Genomic DNA, 21,775 nt, shown 5'->3' on the forward strand with positions numbered 1-21,775 from the left:
TGCCCCTAAGGCTGGGCAATCATAACAGAGGAGGTTTGAGAAGATTGTATGAGACAGAGGTATAGGACATTTTCTGTGGGATTTCAACTTCTCGATATATCAGAGAAGCTACACCCATTCAGTCTCATCAACGGGGCTGCCTATAAAGATCTGCACAAGGATGACACCAACAGGCTTGTTAAACTTTTTCTCTTCTTAATTTCAGGACAGATCCAAGCCTGCCTAGTAGCACTAGAACTTTAGAACTCTGTCAGCTCCCCACTTCCTCTGTGTTCAGTATGAAGTCCTACTCTGCAAAGATTTTTAATTCTTTCCTAATATATTGAGTGAAAAAAACTGGGGGCTGGGGGTACGTTGTTTAGTTGGTAGAATTCTTGTCTAGTGTATAGGCAGCCCTGAGTTTGATTGTTAGTATAATAAAAATCAAATACACCTATACAGACCTGTAATTCTACCACCTGGGAAGCAGGAGCAGAAGGCTTACAAACTTATGATACATATGATCCTATCTTGAAAATAGGACAAAACAAAAAGTTGGGACTCGGTGTTATTAATCCATTGACTGGTGTTCTCAGTCCTGAGCAGCTTGGCCATCACTTACACCCACAGCCAGAAAGGAAATTAGACAATGATGAAAGACATGTTTAGTTGCCTGAAGAGCTTTAGTTGCTTAAAGAGGCTACTTTTACAGGAAGTTAGAGGTCAGGGTGCTGCTCAGAGGATGCCTCACAACCAGGTCATCTAACCCTAGATGCCAATAGTAAGGAATTGAGATAAACATATGCTCACATGAACCAAAACAATCACCATGAACTCATCTGATTTATTCTTAGATATCTCCTCATCCCCATCCCCCAGAATGCTGGCTGGCATATGATTATTTGTTTGTGAGCCCTTTTTACATAACCTCTCACTAGTAGTTTAATATACTGTTAGTAATTTTCATAATAAAAAAAAATCTGTTACTGACAGACTAACTGGGATTCTTCCTAGGGGTAATTAAACACATTCCTCCTTGCTTGGTCCTTGCTAATGTGGCAGACTGCTGCCCACATTCTGTGCTGTGTAATATATTAACAGTTTTCATATTCATCTTCTGAACCTTCGAATATGGAATCAAGGCATACAAGAGATCCTTCACCTCTCTAAGGGTCCCTAGTTTTGGAGAATTCCACCAAAAATCATTGAGGACTGGTAATGAAATTCCTCTATACCTAGATTAGGCTTTATCCTAGCCAAGCTGAGCTGAGAATTCTCTGGGGTTAAAGGAAGGGCTATATGGGAGAGACATAACAACCCAGTTTGTTGTTTGGCCAGCCAGCCCTCTCATTCCAGGTCTCTAGCCATGAGGTCATGTTAATATCCTGCTCCTTCTTACCATGGGTTCAAAAATTAAGTTCATTTGTGTTATCTATGCAAAAAAAAAAGAGGGAAAGGTAAAAATAAGATAAAATGTTACGAGAAGCTCCACCCAGCCTCAAAGGATGAACCATGTCACAGAGGCATGTTTAGGAGACATTTCCAACAAAATATAAACCCTCAGCCAGACATCAGACTGAATATTCTACTGTCATCACTCTACTCTGTAAATCAATCTCTCCCTTTCCCTCCCTCTCTCTCTTTCTCTCTCTCTGTCTGTGTATCTATATATGTATGAATAAACATTACATGTATATATGTATACATAAATTATTTAAAACTCGAATTGTTGTATACTTGGGCAGAGAAAAGCTCTGAGGCATGAATCTCTGGGCCATCCTGAGGGAGGCTCCCAATGAAGACTTAAGTTTTTATTCACTATTTTCCTAATTACAGACATGATGGATACTCATTATGGGAAGTCTGTAAAACTGACAATTATAAAACCCCATCACTCTGAGATAACGCTGGTTAATATTTTATCATATTTCTTTTAAACCTTGGGAATCTAAGATTCACACACATACACACATACTTACAGGCTAATTCCTCATATGCATTTGGCTTGGTTTTCAGTTCTGATCACCAATTATTGCTCTGTGTGATTTCTAAATACAGTACTGGTTGCTAATACTATACTATAGTATATACAATTATGTATAATATAGACAATTGTAAAACCCAAGAAAGGTACAACTTCTTTAAGCCCTTCATCTAGTGATAGCCCACTGTGAAAAGTAAAGTATTCCTTTTATTCTGCACATTCTAAAGTTTGGGATAATAAGGCTCAAAGATCTGCACAATAGCTGTTTAAGAATAATATTAGTGTGTGTCTGTCTGTGTGTGTGTGTGTGTATGTGTGTGTGTGTAAGAGAGACAGACAGACATAGAAACACAGAGACACACACACACACACACAGGGTGGGGAGAGACTAAACAGCTTTTTCATTAAAATAGCTTTTGCCCCCTTGGTAAAAAATAATGACATATAACTTAATACATTTTGTAATTTTTTTAAAGCGTTGCTTTTGAAAGTCTTCTCAATTACCAAAAAGAATGTGTTTATATAGATGTGACAGCACATACACGTTAGCTCAGAACTCTGGAGATTGTGGTTGGGAAATGACACATTGGAGACTAGCATAATTTACATAGGAAAATAACAAAGAAAAGCAAAAGGAGGTAGAAGAAGGGAAGGAGATGAGAGAGTGAAAGAGAAAAGAGAAAAGGAGATAACTGAACAAGAGAATGAAGAAAGCAAGGAAAAGAGAATCAGCCCTAAAAAGGTACTCTGTGATCACCCTAAATGCCGTTGTGAACACAGCAAGTACAGTGTACTGTTTCAAAAGTCGCTGCTTTTATATCTTACATCTTTCTGATCTTTGAAGACTTACATCACATCTAGATCTTACAGCTGACCTTCAACAATTTACCTTTCTTCTAAGACATTTTGGTTGGTAATTTATTTCTGGTAGGTGGCTCTTAAAAGACTTCCTTCAGCGTTACCTTTTACCAAATGAAAGGTCTTTGACTTAGCGATGTCGCCTTCCTTTCCTTGTGTCTGATGTTAATTCCATCCTGCATGCTGCCATGCCACTCTTTGTCTTTATCCAATTAAATGTTGGACAAACATTTACTTTTTATTTTTTTATTTTTGGTCCTTTGTGGATAAGTTATTTTTATGAGATCCTTGTGGAGTTTTATCTCATGTTCTTCTGTGTCCTTTCTTGAATATAACACATATGGACTTATTTTTGTCCCCCTTTAATGTTTTCTGCTGTTAGCTTTAGGCTTGCTACAGAGACTACATTAGGATTTCACTGTTTCAATCTTCCTTGTTTTGTTCAGAATGTATTTTGCTTATGAGTTAATTAAAGATTTTCTTGATGCTTTCATAAACATTGTTAGCAACTGGATTGACTGACTTGAAATAGAACACTGTCCAGATTGGCCTTACAGACCTGGGACTTGGTGTTCTCGCATCACAGGAAGTCAGGACATAGCTCCCAAGGGATATTTCCAGTCTCTGAGCCCTTCTTCAATCGCTATTCTGTCATCCTAATCTTAAAAGATGATCCCACAACATGAGAATATGCTCAGCATCCCAGACGTGGCTGCCCCTGCTGCCTCTGTTGACATTCGAAGGAAAACTAAGGGGGAGGAGGAGGAGGAGGAAGGGGAAGAAAAGGAAGAGGAGGAGGAAGACTGAAGAGTATGTGGAGAGAAACAAGATGAAGAAATTTGCTGTTGTCTGTAAAACTGAGTTCCATCCAATTTCTTATCAAGAACTTTCAGAGCCACCTGTAGTTACAAGGAGTCTGGAAAACATTTCTTTGATCCTCTATTTATTATCCCTATATTTTTATCCCTAGATGCTTTCTGTCTTGCATACCATGTCTTTTTGTTTGTAAGAATGAAAGAACTTGTCATGACTAGGAATCTCATAAGAGACTTTCTAAGACTGTGAAAGTCCCTGGCAAGAAGGTAGATGGGCATGGAGTCCTGCCTATAGCTGAGGACCTAGTGTTGCTGACAGCAGTGGAAGGGGTAGCAAGGGTTTCCTTAAGGGTGTAATCATTGCTGGACAGCAATCAGTGGATGGCCGCACACCCAGGAGTGTATGAGAAGCATAAATTGATGGCTTGATATGTTTATTAATGAAAATACAAAGTTGGGTGAGAAAAGTCTGGTAGGAGATGGGAGAGCAGTGGAATAGGGGTGTATCTGGGAGGAGAGGCAGAAAGTTAGGAATATGATTAAAATATGATATATCAGAGTCACACAGACTTAATGACTTCTCTTAAAGACTAAAATCTAAGCACGAGACCTAGTTAGAAGACCACTAATGCAGAAATATATTTTAACACCCATTGCTTATGAAGTCAAATAAATCACAAAACATTTATATTAACAAACCAAATTGTAGTTTTAGATTATAGGGCATCTCTTAAGTGAGTTGAAAAAAATCACATTTAGTTCTTAAAACATCTGTAGATGTTTTAAATCTCTACATTTTTTGTTTTGCTGATTTTCATGTTTTACCCCAACTACTTATATGCTTAGTTTCGGCTTTAATTGTCTAAATTGTGTGGCCAACAAACTTTGAAAATATGTTTATTTCAGTGGTATATATGCTCAGCTCTGCTGTATGAAACCCAGCTTGTATCAGACAATATTCCAGTACATAACTTGTGAGGCCTTATCTGAGAGTAGCTGTCATTACAAAAAGGTACCCCCAAAACTAGAATTTATTTAGGTCTCTGGTTACTTTATAACCAAAATATAATGTGATCCTCCTCCTCCACAAACACACACACACACACACACACACACACACACACGCATGCATACACGCACACACACACACAAACACACACGCGTGAACTCACCAATGTTTCCACAAGGGAAGTGGGTGGAGTCTGATTCACTGTTTACAGATGCATAGCACCTCAAAACTGATTATGTTATTATATTATATCATATTACCCTGCTTTCCAGGAGTCTTTGAAAACACCTTTCTCAAATTCTTTTGTCCTGGAACCTTACCCCTATGGTAGGGCCACCTCTGTGTTTTGACCACATCAGAGCTCTCCTTGAACATCTCTCTGATTTGTTTTGTTTTCCTCTCTGCAAATCTGCCCATCTACCTTTTACTTTAATTTAATCTTCTTAGAATATAGTTTATCTATAGGTGTTAAGATGCCGAGAATTATGCCCCCTCTTTTGGACACGGATGTGGGATCTGTCAATCTGAACTGTCTCTCATGTTGCCTATGTATAATCAAAGCCTCTCTTCCCCTAGGCCACCACAAACAGGATCTACTCCCAGGCTTTATTATTTGGCTTCTCCAGAGAGTTGTACAGATGGATTCACATGGATTTAACTATGTGACTCTGACTCTTCCATAGACAAAATGCACTTCTTCACTTTAACTATGGCACTGTACACATGCACAGTTTGTCCCTGCTTACTTCTGATACCATCCCACTTGATGGCTGTACCACAATGTGTTCATCACTCAGCGAAGTAGGTGATGTTATTATCTTCAAAAGGTGTCCATGCTGAGAGGGGTCACGGGGCTGAAGTTAGGCGCATGAGAAGGTGGTAAAGATCTAGGAAGGAATTGGGAGAGGGGAAACCACTACATGAAAATTTTTTCAATAAAAATTATATTTAAAAAAATTGACAAGTCCTAGCCTAAGTCCAAAGGACTGACACCCAGGAGAGCAGATGCATAAGAATAAGATAGGTGTCCAGCTTTAACAGAGAGTAAATGTTGCCTTTCTTCCATCTTTTTGATCATTCAGGCCCATTTATAAGGTATGGAAATATGGATCTTTTATATGCCTCCCTTGCTCTTGAATAATGACATTGAGACTTGGTATTTATTAATAAGCTTCTTGTACTCCAACTGGGTAAGGTTCATATCTATTCTAATACGACTGTGCTATTCTGGCCTGCGACCAGGCCACGTGCCCAGCGACGTGTCCCATTACCTGACATCTTACTCTCGTGATGGCTGCTCCTGTGCTCCATCCATCTTCCCATTGAGACCCTCTCTTATGAATCTCCTGGTCCTCACCTCTCACACTGGGATCACAATTCCTGCCTCCTCTTCTTCTGCCCAGCTATTGGCTGATCAGCTCTTCATTAACCAATCAGAGGTGGTAGAAGACAGCTTTTACTTTACACAACATTAAAACAGGAGATGCTTGATAATGCCAATGTCCAGACTGAAACCAGATCTCTGAGAACAGTAACCAGCATCTGAATATAGAGTGTATAAAGCTACCCCCCAGCAATGAGGTCCATCTTCATTCTTAGGTCATTCAAGTGCTAACTTCCTCTGGAAACAGTCTCACAGACACTCCCAGAAATAGTGTTTTACCAGCTATCTGGGAATCTCTGAGTGCAGCCTAAGTGATATAAAATTAATAACCTCACATGTATTATTAACTTTCAGTGCCCCCTCTCTAAGTCTCAATTTTGATGGCTTGTATGTGTGCTCGCTTCTATTAGTCATTATGCCTAAAGATTTGCTCCAATGTCTTTCAATTTTTCTATTACTATCATATTTCAAATCTCATGATGCCCTTTTAACTTTATTAACTTTATCACTGGACTTGTCTGATTCCACTTTTCTTTATTTTCCTAGTTTGCAGAGCAGATTTATAGAGCTTTACTTCATGCGTTCTTCTATTCTAAAATAAAATTTAGAAACCCATAGGTTTATAGAACCCATAGGTCAAAGACAATCTTAAAGGAGTTTGAAAATGTTAAATATAACAAAAATAAAAATATGAAATATCAGAATTTGTGAAATACAGCTAAAATAGTACTCAGAGGGAAGTTCATAGCATTAAACGTTTAAATATATGCACATGCTCAAAATTTGTATCGTTGGAGCATATGGAAGCTCTATTTTAAATTTTTGACACGCATAAAAGAGTTTCAATCTCCCCAAATTCTTCCTAGCACTTTATCTGGTTCTGCTTATAAAACCCATCCTAACAAGTGTGGGGGGGGGAGGGAGCAGTTGAATGCAGCTTCGATTTGCATCTTCCTGATGATTAAGGAAACTCATTGGCCATCAGTTGGTCACCTTGGAGTAATGTCTGCTTGATTCTTTTCCTTATATTTTAACTGGTTTATTTGGGGGCAGGGCATATTTCCTTTCCTCCAAGAAAGGAAATGACAGATTTTATATGTGCTTGTACAAATTCGACAGCCTCTACCTACCTCTTTCTTTTCAGACTTTCCTCTTCATTCTTCAGAAAAGTTTGATTCTGTTGCTATGTTAGCTAGTCCTTGTCCCAGCATCTACATTATTTGATTGGGATCAAATAATGCTTTTCAAAAATCATATGTATTATTATTTGTGCTATAAAATTTTATGTTAATTTTCTTTGAATTACTCCTCTTTCCTGTGAGAAACTTTATCTTTTACTTATTTCAAGAGTGTTTGCTGTGGATAAACTCAAGGTACATGAATATCAAGTGTTCTTAAGAATCTTTATTTGAAAATTTCAGTGTTTGGCTTTTCTTGATATTGCCTTTCCATTTGAGGCTTATCCATACATTCCTAGCTCTTTGCAAGCTGGAAGAATTATATTGAATCCTGGATACACAGAGTGTGCAGTATTAGAAAACGTTCCTGTAATCGGCCTCGGAAGACCTTAGAATTTGCTTCTTGCTACACTTTGGATGGCGAACATTTCTTGGAGGCCTAGTGTTAAAAGGCTTAGTTCTCTGGAGTGGTGCTCTTGGAAATGCTGGAACCTTAGGGCTGGGTTTGTAGAATGGGTCCTTAGGTTGCTGGGTATACTCCCTTGAAGGAGATTGTGGAACCATGGTCCCTTCTGCCTTTTCTCCCTTGCTCTCTGTCCATGAGAAGAATGCCCCTCTACACTTGCGTGTCATGATGTGCTGCCCCCCTCAATAGGTCCATGGCCAGAGCTTCAGAAAGAATGAGTCAAAGTAATGTTCTCTCTTTTTGAGTTGACTGTCTTAAGTCCTTCACTATAATGACAGAAAACTGACTAATATGCAGGTTTATGTCATCGGTGTTCACTTCAGATGAGATAGAAAATGTAGCCTCATCCTCCATTAGTCCTTGCAGAGCCTTTACATGCTTCATTGGCTAGATACTATATATTCCATTTAGTTAGCGTAGAAGATGACTTGGACTGAGTTCTTTCTGTATTACTAGCTATCTTTCTTCAATGATTCCATGACTCCCCAAGTCCAAGTGATATCTTTATGAGTCCCTTTGGCTACATAAATGAGTCCCTCTTTAGGTTTCTGGTGCCATGATGTTAGCATTCTCTGTGCAATGAAAGCCACACTTGGTATGAAAGGATTGTAATGGAAAAGAGAGAAGTGAAGGATACATACACACACACACACACACACACACACACACACACACACACACACACACACTTCTGCTTCGGGACTTGGTATACCTTCTGTTCCTGACTATGAACAAAGCTTCTCTCTCAGAATTTAATCATCTCACCATCACCACCACATTCAGGAAACACAGCCCCATGACAGGAATCAGGCTTGTGCACAGTCAAGAAAGAAAACAGAGAAATAACAAAACAAATGAGGATTTTATCCCACATCTTCCAGCTTCTGGAGAACTCTTACCGGACTCCTGACTACAGGATGGCTTTCTTTTGGACCTTGCTCTCTCCTACTATTGAACAACTCTACGTCTTGGGCTGTAAACTGACTGTGAATAAAAGCTGAGCTATAAAGGAGGGAACAAAATGGGAACTGTGGCAGGACTGGCTGTTTACATACCTCCAAATTTCCCAGGTTAAAGTCCGAATTCCCAGTGTCCAATCCCCAATTATGCTCTTAGAATGTAAGGTTTGGGGGAGATATGGCATTACTGTTTTTGTAAGGATCGATTCATAGTCTCTTTCCCGCCCACTCTTCCCTCTGTAGTGTGCTCATACAGTAAGATAGAACACACTCATACACTAAGACAAACTCTCACAGACATAGCTACCTGTGCTAACTTAAACTTTCCAACCTTCAAATCTGTGAGCAATGTATTGCGACTGTCTACTCCACTCTAATTTAACACCTCAAACTGACTGAGACAGTAAAATGAAATTCTGAACTCTCCCCACTCCCTGCCTGCTATTGCTCGCTATTCTGAGTCCTATGCCTTTTGTGTGCTATGCAAATGTTTACATCTTCAACAGTGCAGCAGATAATAAATAGCGTGCTTACTCCATCTTGATCAGCACCAAAGGTCTATTGTAGAGTCATTATTTGCAAGGGTTCATTTCTTAGCCTGTTCTATTTTTATTCTCTATTTATCAAGTCAGGAGCAACTAATGTTCTGTCTGTGCAGTCGTTATATTAAAGCAACCAGACAGCAATATTCCTTCTAGAGTGAAGCCTATCTGTCTGACATACACTTTTAAGTTTACAGTTTGTTAAAAATGTCTCCGATCGGAACTTTGGTAAAGCTAAATTAGCATAGTCTTTATGGCACGTGCTGATCAATCAACTTCCTGGTAAAGGAGGATGAGAAACCCCAAGAGAATAACATGGAAACTATGAGGCTTCAGTGCAACTCTCTGCTCTTAACTGAAGACTAGTGCTTTGTGCCTCTGATGGATCTGTAGTCTGCAATAACAGGCCTCTTCCTCTCCTACAGGACTGTGATTAGAAAGACACCATATGGTGGCAGTCTGTGTTTTAGATCTAAATGGAGCAGGAGGAGGAGGAGGCATGAGAATGGGGAAATGGAAGTAGTAGCTTTGTTAACCAAGTATGGTAAGAAGGCAAAATGAATTCCATTTTTCCAATAACTGCTAGGCTACACACTGGAAAAGGTTTCAAAAAATATATGTGACATGTTTCTCTACTTCTTAGGAGTTTTATTGGAAAAATAACTTACACAGCATTATGTTAAAGGAAGTATAAAAACGATCATGCTGAAGTTAGTTACTATAAACCACAATGGCTATAATGCAGGGAAAATGAGAATGGGATGCTTATGAAAAGGGATGGGATTGTTGAATGCAATGGTTGGGAGATATGTGAAGATAACGGAGTAGCTCGTAAGTAACAGACACATGTCAAGCAAAAAAGACAATGAATGTCACATGCTGCGCAGTAAATGACAAAGTTGTTAAATCCACCTAGGACCAGGTCATCTAGAGTACTAAAGGCTATAGGAAAGGAAAACATTAACTGTGTAGTTATTAAAAAGCCAGAGTGGATGGTGATTGAGCAAGAAGAGTGGTACTCTTGGAGCTGTGATTTTATTTTTAATTAATTTATTTATTTATTTGTTTTTTTGAGACCGGCTTTCTCTGTATAGCCCTGGCTGTCCTGGAACTCACTCTGTAGATCAGGCTGGCCTTGATCTCAGAAATTTGCCTGCTTCTGCTCCTAAGTTCTGGGATTAAAGGAGTGTGCCACCACTGCCCGGCAGAGCTGTGATTTTAGAAGACCCATCTGTAGGATGTGAGTATCACTTCTTGAGTTGGGAGGAACCTAGGAGGTAAAGTATACAGTTGTCTTGACATGAGGCAGCAACTGTCTATCCAGGGTAGGGAAAGTGAAATAGAACAAGACTGAGATAGACAAGAGGATAATAGACTGTGTTCCTGAACACCTGGAAAGTAAGGACAAAGAAAGCGGATTGTGGGATTGAGTAGAAACATAAGTGTGGGCACAATGTATTAGTTAACAAACATGCCTGCTACCATGCCTGAGGACTTGAGTTCAATCCCCAGAATCCACACAGTGAAAGTAGATAGCCAGCATCTACAAGTTGTCATCTGTCTTCTACACAGATACACCTACACAGATATATGCAGCCATGCACACATACACTTAAATGAATGAACAAATGGATGTAATAAAATTTTTTATTTTTAAGAAAACTAAACACGTTAACCTGGAAAGGTTGAGCTTGAGTCATTGTAACACAATCTATTAGGGATATTAGTCTAGAGAACAGAAAAGATAGAAAACGTAGGGAGAGTTGCCTCTGAAAAGGGAAGGTAAATTGGGAGCATCAAAATATATATTTTGTTAAGGAGAGGGGATAAAATGAAAAGAAAGCTATTGGGAAAATCTGACCTTCTTGTAAAGGAGATAAAGAAGAGAGAGACTCCTAGATGTAGAAAGACATTGCCAATTCTCTACGGCATCTCAGAAAATCTGTGAAATCACCAATTTTTGGAGCACCAGTGTAGTGGGGAGGTAGCAGGTGAAGAATGCAAGCAACAAGCCAGTAAGCATCATGGTGGCTCCAGTCTCAAGGAAAAAAAATGATAGTGGAATTGGGGATGCCACAGCTCAAGAGCAGGGGACTGAGACTGAGCTTTTGTAAAACTCCAGCAAAGGCCTGCCTTCCACAGACCAACTGGAGACAGATATGGCTGCACAGTCACGTTGTTCTGAGGCAGAAGTTGAGATATTTCTGATTTAGGTAGATCCAATCAGGAAGAAAACTGTCTGTCAACCATTTGGGAGAGAACCAATGGTGTCAGCTGCTGTAGGCTGTGAACTGAAACCAAAATGATGCAGAAAACAAGAAATGATACTGTTTCTCACAGACCACTGTCTTTTCCTTCAAAATCTCTCTAATCTCCTTTCAGAAAAAGATCCCCAAACTATGGGACTTTATTAGGTTTCTATTGCCCCAGAAGGCAAAAGAATGATGCCACACTTGAAAGATGCAGATCTTAAGGAACAAAACCCAATTTTTTACTAATTAAAAAAAAAAGTGGGCTTAGGAGGAAACAAATTATACTGGGCTCTGAAGGAACAAACCCATGGTCTAGGAGTCTCTGGGCATGAGGAGATATGCCCCCACAGCCTAACATTCAAAGTCAAAGCCACAATCTTGATGTGACAATGCCTCTGTTTGGGAAATCAGTTAGCTGTGTCTCTCCTTCTTCCCTATCCCCAACTGCAAAGTGTTTCTTATCACTGCTCCCTTTCTTTCCTACTCATTCCACAACCCACACCTGCCTCCTCAAGACAGCGAGGCAGCCAGAGCCAGAATCCTGCAGAAAACAGAACAGGCTGTCGCTTCCCAACTTGCCCATTACCCAGTAAGTGCAGAACTGAGGTCAAATCTGATGGTGGAGAGCCAAGATATATCCCCTAATCCTGACTTGCTCAAAGACTTTCTAAAACCAAGAAAGTGGGGTTTGGGAATGGTTAAAAGATCTTTAGTATACCTTTTTCTGGGTCTCTCCGACTCTGACTTGCGAATGGTTTATCCTTAACAATGGTTTATTACTTACTGGCTTACAGGCAGGCTACAGAGCTCCAATCTTAGTTTTCTGCTTAGTTATCTGATACATACATTTAAAAAAACAGACATAAAATGGAACTTGAGTTGGAGATGATGCTCCATCCCCACCCAGCCTCCTCAAAACTTTTAGCTTCGATACAGTGACCCATGCATGGAAACTCAACCCTTCCAGGACTGACCAGTGACTCTCTTGCAGGGCATTCTAAACCAGAATTGTTGAGAGGCAAGTCCTGGTATATGTGGAGAAACACTACCCTGATAAGGAAATGCTGCTCCACTTCCTTCATGGGTCTTCCTCCTGTAGCAGTAACAATTCAGAAAGGTTTCCATTTAGATTTTCCCTTTGACTCTGGAGGGACTAGGAGATTTGAAGAAGGTTGCAGGTGAATGGTAATAATGAGAGGGGACAAGATACCCATGGCTTTGTAATTGGCAGTGTGAAAGCAGATTCAGTTTCCTGGGCCTGAGCAAAACCCAAAGTAGAAGATTTAATTGCAGTTTCCTCCCTTATCCGTTGCATGATACCAGAGGAAGAATGAGCAGCTGGACAGAGTATGGACACAGTCAGCAAACCAAGTCTGAAACTACTGGGTCAGAGTAGAGAGCCTTAGGGACACTCAGAGGAAACAGGAGCCCAGATCGCAGTGGACAAAAATGTCCCACACGAAGCTCACATCATGAATTATGTAACTTGAATAATTTCCATTGTCAACAAAGCATCGAAACTGAGATTTTCAGAATGTGAACTGAGGGAGGAGTCCTCCTAGGAGGCAGACGCTTGCTGTACTTGAGGCTCCGGGTGCTCAGCCTAGGAACAGCAGGCTCAAGCCTGCTGTCGGAGGTGCTCTGCCGGCTGCCAGGAGACCCCACCTTGCTGCAGTTGCTCTCAAACAAGCCAAAAAGGAACATAAACAATGTGTTATTAAATATCCCCATGCTGATCCTGCAGCTCTTTATTTACCCTGCACTCTGTCAAGAGCCCAAACCTTTATCCAGGAGACCAGAACACTTGATCTTAACACCTTTGAACAGATGGAAACCACACAAATGGGAGATGCAGGAATAGAAAAGAAAACGATGCCTCTTCTGTGCTAACCTTGGCCCAGAAAGGACATAATGTGGAAGGGGGAACTGTCAGGAGGAAAATTGCACTCTCTTCAGAAGCCAGCGTACCTTTAATTTCAAAAGTACAACCGAGTACCATTTTCTAGACAGATGACTCTCCGCTCTGTATCTCTTGCTGTTCTTTGGAGAGCTTCTGCTCTTCCTCTCCCATCTGTTATTTTCATTTATTTCAGCTAGATTTTTTTTTTCCAAATTGGAGGATCTTATTTTGGGAACGATATATTCCATAAATGTTATCCCATTTGAAGGAACGATTGTGGTTTTTTTTTTCTCCCCCTGCCCCTTTTTAGGGAGGAAAGAGAAGAGGATTTTCTGGGTCTCTACATCAAGAATACACCCTAGGTTCAAAACATAAATCTTCCATTGAATAACTTGCTGATAAATCTCCATACCTAGCCCCATGATGCTTGAGGTGGGCCTGGCCATACCCATACTGCCCCCTTGGAAAAAGTGTCACTTTGCATACCCTCTCCAAATGTTGTCCAAGTCCCTCCTGAGTGAAGACTTCATCAGGCCTACATCTCCATCTGAGTTGTTGGCAGGCAAGGGAACGAAAATGCAAATAAAGGGACATCTGTGCTATATCCAGAGAGCCAGATCTCGTCAGAAAGGCTAGAACTTTCATCAGAAATGCAGGAAGGAGGGAGAAGGTAGGGAAGGTATGTCTTGGATGCATAGTTACCTGGAATATACATCTATTCTGAACCCACAGCTACAGTGAGACGCTGTGTCCTATGTACAGGTGGCATATCCGCCTCGAGTCTTTGGATGTCAACATCTTAGATTCGTAAAACTGAATATGTGTTACTTCTCTCAAGTTCTTTCTTAAGCCACACCTCTGTTCCACTCCCAACTTACTTTGGCTCCTAGCATGTTAGATGACTACTGCTTCCAAGTGTGCCATGTGCTTTTCCATAAACATGGTTTTGTATGTAGTAGGTCTGCCTGCCTGCCGTTTGCTCTTTTCTCTACCTGGCAAACTTCTGCAGAGAAATTCCTGGCTCATCTCCTCTAAGACAGCTGAAATGTTACCCCACTCTAGGATACTTTCCCTAGCCCCCTACCCCTAGCCCCCACCCCAAATTCCCACAGTTTTCCTGTGTTCCTCACCCACTTTCTTTCACACAACTCCCATCTTACTCATGGCCCTTTGGAGACTTGATCTTAATAGTTTGTTTTCCCCTTGGCCACTGTTAAACTCATGTTCTCTTAATGTTTGTGGATGGAAAGGAAATCTTATGGCTTTTATTGATGGTAGAATTTGAAGAAAGTGTTTTCCCTTGAAGTATGCAATTATAGCATCTCTATCCACAAACATCACCATAACATGTCTATTCTTGTTGCTGTTGGGAATTAGACTCACCTAAGGGACATGGGTTCTAATATTTCTTTAGCTGTTAACTAGCTGTTGGTGTTCTCAAGTGTGCTCCTGTTCAGCTTTTTCTATCAGTGTCATGAATGTCCTTTCTCCATCATCAGTGTTATTTCCTTTACTTATTTTTTTCATGTCTCATGGTTAAAACAATGAACTTGAATGAGAGTAAGAGGTTTTAGAGGAGTAAGAGGTTTTATTTAATAGCAGAGACCATTGTAGAGACCCACAACTGAACAAAATGCAAAGAAGTAACTACCAGGTGCCCAACTCAAATTAGTACACCTATATACAAATGTACCACAGCTAAGGCTCAAGAAATATCATGGAAGAAGGAGCAGAAACATTTTAAGAGCCACATGACATGACCCAAATGTCTTCTGAAAGATGCTGTTTTCTAGCCATGTTAGGGGAGTTGCACCCACCAATTCTCAGCTGGAGAATTGGAAACAAGACCTCAGTGATCACACCAGTCACCATGCCAGTGTGGATAACGGAGATTTCACAAGGTTCCACCCCTGAGATGAAGCGCTAGAGGCAATCAATGGCCATCAAGAAAGGGGGAATCAGTCTTTGCTATGGATGAGCTTCCTGATAGATGATCCAATCTCAAGCGCTCAGCCTTAAACAAATATACATATGAACAACACTAAACAGACTCAATAGAATCTCTCCCTCTCCTTTCCATCTCCCCCTCTCTATTTCTCTATTTCTCTCTCTGTGTCTCTGTCTCTGTCTCTGTCTCTGTCTCTGTGTCTCTTTCTCTATCTTTCTCTCATACACACACACACACACACACACACACACACACACACACACACTGGAAGGGGAGATTGGCCTAGCTAATGTCCAGATTATTGCATTTATTCCATGAAATCTTTTCAGCCTTGATCTGAATAAGAGGATGGGTTAGCCAAGGTCCAGCCCTTGGAAAAGGCAACATAACCCCTTCTACCTTTGGTCTCTTTATCCTAAAGTGGAAGAAATAGGAAGCAGGGGTAGACATGTTGTAAATACAATATTCTTGCATGAAATTCTTTTAAAACTTTAAATGACAAGAATTAACTTATAGACAGAAAAGCTCTTCGTGAATATGTAGGAAAAATAATATCACTCACTAAATTTGCTGTCTTTGTTCATCACCAACCCTTCTCTGTCCACTGTCTGGTAATAATGAAAGCAGTAAAAATAGAATTTAAAATACTTCTCTTGTGATTTCTCACTTTTATTTTACTGATATGCTATAGGTATAATGAAATTAATAATGAATAATACATAAATTCTACAATACTAAAGTGTTCTTTTAAAAAAAATGTTGAACTTTGGCGTTGAGAAAAGTTGGACATTGGCTGGCCCAATTGCCTGTCTAAGGCCATGGAGTCCAAAGGTAGAAGAGGTTGCATGGTCTCTTGGAAGAGCTGGACACTAGCTAGCCAGCCTCCCACCTTAGGAAGGCTGGCAAAATTTGAATGTCCTGCATGGAAAAGCTGGATATTGGCTAGCCCAACCTCTCATCTTAAAACAAGAAAACCAAGAGTGGAGAGGGTGAATGGACTATGTAGGTGGATTAAAGACTGGGCTGAGATTCAAACCCAGGCCCCCAGTGCTATGTTGGTGCTCTGTGGTCCTCAGGAAGATGAGGAGATTCCCTGGAGAAAGCACCTCAGCACTGCTTCTATACCTGAATGGTCAAGGTGCATCTGTGTGAGCTGGCCAGCATACAACAGAATTCATAGTTCTCCTTTCTCCTTCCTTGCCATCCCCAATACCTTTGGCTTGCCCTAACTATTGGCATGTTCAGACCATTGTGTTTCTTCCTCCAGCCATTTCCATGTGGTTGGTTCCCACACAACCCTTAGATGTCACCTTCATATTGAGAATGTCCCTTGATTATTCATATGGATTTAAAGTCACTCCCACTCCCTCCATCTGCTTTCCTCTGTATTATATGTTTGGTAAAACATTTTACGTTTTATGATTCATTTATGTATTTATTGCTCATTGTCTTTCCCCATTCACATATATTCCCCGTAATCTTAGGATAATTTTCTATTTTATCAACTAACATAGCCACAATCCAATGAATGAGTAGTTAAGTGGCCTGAGCAGAAGCCGTTCATAATGGACATCAAGAATAAAAGCAAGCAATTCCTCATTGGTGTAGTCTCTCCTCTCATTGTAGAAAAGGACTTTGTCACCTCATGCCTGGAGGGTCCCCCTAGTCACAGCAGGCTCTCCAATCAAGCCTGTGGGCTACCTTACTGAGCACAGTTCAGAGGACTTCCCTTGGAAACCTTCCACGTCCCTGTGGTCAGCTGAAGCAATATGGGATGTGTCTCTGGAAAATGGAGACCACCTCAGTCTTCATGGCTCTTGGTGGTGTTGTGCGATAGTTGTGAGGCTTTACAGCTGGCTGTGTATAAAGACTTAACTTGAATTTGAACTTAAAGTTTATTATATTTTAATTAATCTCTGAACATTACTCATTCCCTTACTAAAACTGAGATGTATAGATATGTTCAAAGCCCTCTTTTCTTAAGAAAAAGATGAATAATTCAACGTCTAGACTGTACAGTCCCTCCTTTCCATTTCTGACATACATTCACTGTTATATACTCAGCCTTCTCTGGTCAATACAACAACGAGAAAGGCTAGTCTTTCCCCCATCCCTGTGTCCTGCAACCTTCCATCCTCCTGCATTTCAAACTCAAAAGGTGGTAGAAAACCTTAACGAACTGCTTAGCTTAGGAGCTGTTAGCTCAGCTGCTAAGAAAAGCAGTAGCTTATTCCATTCCTCTGATGGCAACATAGAAAACCTAATTAAAATAATCTCTTAAAGTTTGGGTGCTCCACATGCTGATAATATTTATTCATACTCAGTGAGGAACACATTGGAGGCCACTTTTCTAATAATACTGCTGGGTTTGCCCTATGTGAGAACTTGTCCATTTATTTTATCTTGTAACTGCAGAGCCATACATGTTTCCAACAGAGAAGGCAGATCTAATGTGTTCTGCTGTGAGCAGAGCAAACAGGTAGTGTGGTATTGGAGAGCAGGCCTATTTCCCTCAGTAAAGCTTGAGACACCCCTTTTGATGTTTGGGAGCCTAAGAGCAGAGTCCGAAAAGCCAGGCATGAAGGCTCATGTGCTCATTTGCCATGTTCACAGTAAAACAGGGAATATCTGCAAAGGTGTGGCCAAGTTCACAATCCCATAGACCACCATGAGCTCCGCAGTCTTTCTCTTGAGAGTCACATGCTAATCAGTTGGGTCCTTCATTGAATATATATGTACATTCATCAGTAAGTAAGACTGTGAAGAGGAGTTGGCAGAGAGACAATAGTTTGTTAACATAGGCCGACTACTCTTAATCTGACATTTGAAATGCTCCAAACTCCGAAACATTTTGGAAACCACTATAGCACCGCAAGTGGAAAATTCCATCCCTGACCTCATGTGAGAGGTTTCGTTGAAAGCATAACTTACTATAAATATCATGTAAAGTTGCTCTCAGACTATATGAGTAAGACATATAGGAACATAAATCAACTTCATGTTTAGACTTGAGTCCCATCTCTAAGATCTTATTATGTAGAGGAAATTTTCCAAAATCTAGGAGGAGGAAGAGGAATTCAAAACATTTTTTGTCCCCAGATATTTCATGTAAAGGATAACCGACCTGTCACATAAATGGAAATAAAATCTATCAGCACGAATAGTCAGCTGCCACAAAGGGCATAGCCTGACTCAAGGCTGTATTCAATCCCACTGTTCTCAGTCAGCTCTGTCAACCTTGACCCTTCAAGAACTTCAAAGAGATACCCTCAAGTCAGCGTGGAAAGAATTGTTCTGAGTGACCAACTCTCCTCCATGGCAAACAGAGTTTAGATACAGAGCTGTCCCAGTATGCTATTAGAGGATAGCCATAGTACTGGAGAAATCAAATACTAAAAGAAACAGAAGAATTTTGTTTCAAGAGTTTTCTTCATTTGTCTTTGATAAGTGCAGTCAAGTGCCTTGGCCTGTTCTGGCTTCTATTTAAAAAAAAAAAAATACCATAAGTGAGATAACTCTGGACATCAAGGGACTTTTATTTCTCAATAGTTCTGGTGGCTAAGAAGTCTGAAATCAAGGTAGCAGGATATTCAGTGTCTCGTGAGAGGCCCCTCGCCATACTTCGTAAACGGTACCCTTTGATTCCTGGATGCTGCTTTTTGCCATGTCCTCACACAGTGAAAGGTCACTCTGGGCCCTGCTGTATTGGGAATAATTTCATACCTGAAAACATTACCTTCATTGTCTGATCTCCTGCAGAAAGGTCCTATCTCTTTCTGCAATCCCCTTGAGGTTAGATCTGAACTCAAAAGTTTTGTAAATGCAGAAACACTCAGACCACAGTGTTAGGCAAAAATTTTATCCTGACTCTTGAGTTGTAGGCACCTGTCAGGTGTATACTTTAAAATCCTGAGGTAAGATGATCTCCTTCCCACACCTTCAATTATGGCAAAGTTCCTCCTTCTTGGTGGAAATTTTGTGTATTTTTAAGCAATATGTTTCATTCCAAAGACGTTAATAAAAATCAAAGAGGACCCACCCCAATTACATTGTGGATTCCATCACAGCTCTTCTGTATCCTCATACATAAATTCTAATTAGCTCCATAGTGCATACTAAAACATAATGTATTTATATGAGGCTTTCACGCTATACAAATTGAGATATAGATTGAATATGTCAGTCTAGTAATTAAAAATCTTTCCAAGTCTATCATTTCATTTTTTCCATGAGATTTGAATAATTTAGATTTGTCTCCATGTCTCCTCAGGAAAAAGGAGATAAATAATACTGATTACAAGATAGAGAGTCTCTCTTGTGAATCTTAGAGACAGCATCCTAGAGACAAAGCCCAGAGAGAATAGTGAAGAAGAACACTAGCTGTATTTCAGAGTTTACCAAAGCCTGATGTGGATCCTTCAGACTGACCCTATGGACGAAGGATGACACCCAAGAAAGAGAAATACACTCTTCCCATTGATATATAAAATGAGACATTCTTATAAGTACAACCTAAGATGATTTACGCAGCTGAAACTTTCCACAACTCATGAGCCTGGAGTCCAGCAACCTAGATAACAGCTCTGACAGAAAAAAACAAACAAACAAAAAAAACAAAACAAACAAACAAACAAAAAAAAACCATAATCTTCCCAGTTGGCAATGTTACCAGAGGTCTAGGAAACATCATGAAGAGATAGTTAGGAATACTAAGGTCTCCTACCACTCGACATCAGAAAGATGTTCCCATGATTGTAGGCTAACACCCAGCAAGAAATGTAGCTTAGAAAGAGAATAGTAACATGACCCTGGATGACTTTAGTACATTTTCTAGGATGCACACTCTAGGGGACATCAGGGACAGGTAACCAAGACAGAGAACTTAAAGTGCTCACTGAGATGGTTGTAAAATCCTAGGAGGAGAATGGAGCTACTTGTGAGAGAGATGATAGTGTTAACACAAAAGGAAGGTATTGGGACAGAGGAATAAACAAGTATCAGTCCATGGAGGTTAAACAGTCTAAAAGAAATTCAGGAAGAGGGTTGGTGCAAAATTCTATTAAAGTCCCCACAACTGCAATCTGGAGAGAGGTCTCAGGCTCAAGAGCAAGGTAAAGAGCCATTGATGATCAACCCAGTGTCAGTCTCTGCACTCCATGTACATAAGCATGTACACATACATGCTTCAATCATATAGACACAAACAGATACACACACCCAAATCACCTCAGTGGCCTTAGAGGACAACTCACAGAAGAGTGTCAGAGAATGAGTGAAAGGAAGGAGGGAAAGAGCCTAGCAGGGAGACGAGCAAAGATGAGTGTCCAGACCTGAGCTGGGGCTGCTCTCAGATTTATTCTAAGACATAAAATCCCTTGGTCCATTTGCTTTCCTAGAGGGTTTTTTGTTTGTTTGTTTGTTTCTGTTTTTTTGTTTTTCGAGACAGGGTTTCTCTATATAGCTTTGACTGTCCTGGAACTCACTCTGTAGACCAGGCTGGCCTCGACTATTAGAGGGCCATTGAACGAGCTAGCACTCGAGGGAGGGAAAGTGTCTTTGCTCAACAGTTTTAAGTTTCCTACAAGCCTTCCTGAGTCACGAAGGGACTCCTTTCCGGCAATTCAACTTTCTCATTAATTCCAAGAAACCATGGTAACAATAGAGTCAAAATTGTGGTCCTTCTTCTGGTTTGTCCCATTATGTAAGTCTCCAGTTTTACCCCAGCGCTAGCAGTTAGTCTCATTCTCCCTGCAACAGGGGGAAACGTTTTGGGTTTTGTTTTGTTTTGTTTTGTTTTTTCATTTTATTTTGTTTTGTTTTTAAATATTTCCACCCTCCACACATTTTCCTGAAATTCCTAACTGTCTCAGCGTTACATAAACCCCATTGCTATCTAATATTAGATCACAGCCTTCTACATGACTGACTTCAAAGAGAGCATGAAAGATCTGTGATCTGGTACATCCCCTACAAATCTCAAAAAATAAAAATAATAATAAAAAAAAACATTCTGCAACGTGAGTAACTGACCTCAGTGTAATGCTTCACTGAGCTGTTCTTAGTTAATTTTTCTTTGAGAAATGTTTGCCGTAGTCCTTCCAACAAGCAAATATGACTGTGTAGAGGGTACACGGTTATTATTATAAATATATCATAGTGTGTGTCATTAAAAGATATGATAATTTGATGTATGCACACAATGTTACATAATGAAACAAAGCCCCAAGTCACTCTTTAGGTATAACCTCTGGGAATAGCTGAGGAACAGGGAAACAACCGAAAGCAGACAAGGTGTTGACCCCGTGTGAAAGCTTCTTCTGGGTATCTGGGGCCAAGTCATCCTAACCTTAAGAATTACCCTCTATGCTTGAAACAAACACTTCTCTTTTTTAATGCTTTTGCAAAAGCAGTGTCAGCTTGTCATTGTGGAAAACAAGCTGAAAGATGCCATGTGGGTTTGCAGCTAACTTAAGGGAAGAGGTGAGAGCTATAGGGGAGTCA

The 21,775-nt window shown here is 40.3% G+C and overlaps 1 long non-coding RNA gene across 1 annotated transcript in view; it reads right to left on the reverse strand.

Annotated features, from left to right (window-relative positions):
- The window catches only part of LOC116077709, a 115,691-nt gene that overhangs the window by 25,232 nt on the left and 68,684 nt on the right, over positions 1-21,775 (reverse strand). The window contains exon 4 of the long non-coding RNA XR_004113302.1: positions 5,392-5,532. This is a non-coding gene — a long non-coding RNA (uncharacterized LOC116077709). The remainder of the gene's footprint in view (positions 1-5,391; positions 5,533-21,775) is intronic.

This window comes from Mastomys coucha, unplaced genomic scaffold (genome assembly GCF_008632895.1).
Source record: "Mastomys coucha isolate ucsf_1 unplaced genomic scaffold, UCSF_Mcou_1 pScaffold5, whole genome shotgun sequence".
Lineage (NCBI taxonomy): Eukaryota > Metazoa > Chordata > Mammalia > Rodentia > Muridae > Mastomys > Mastomys coucha.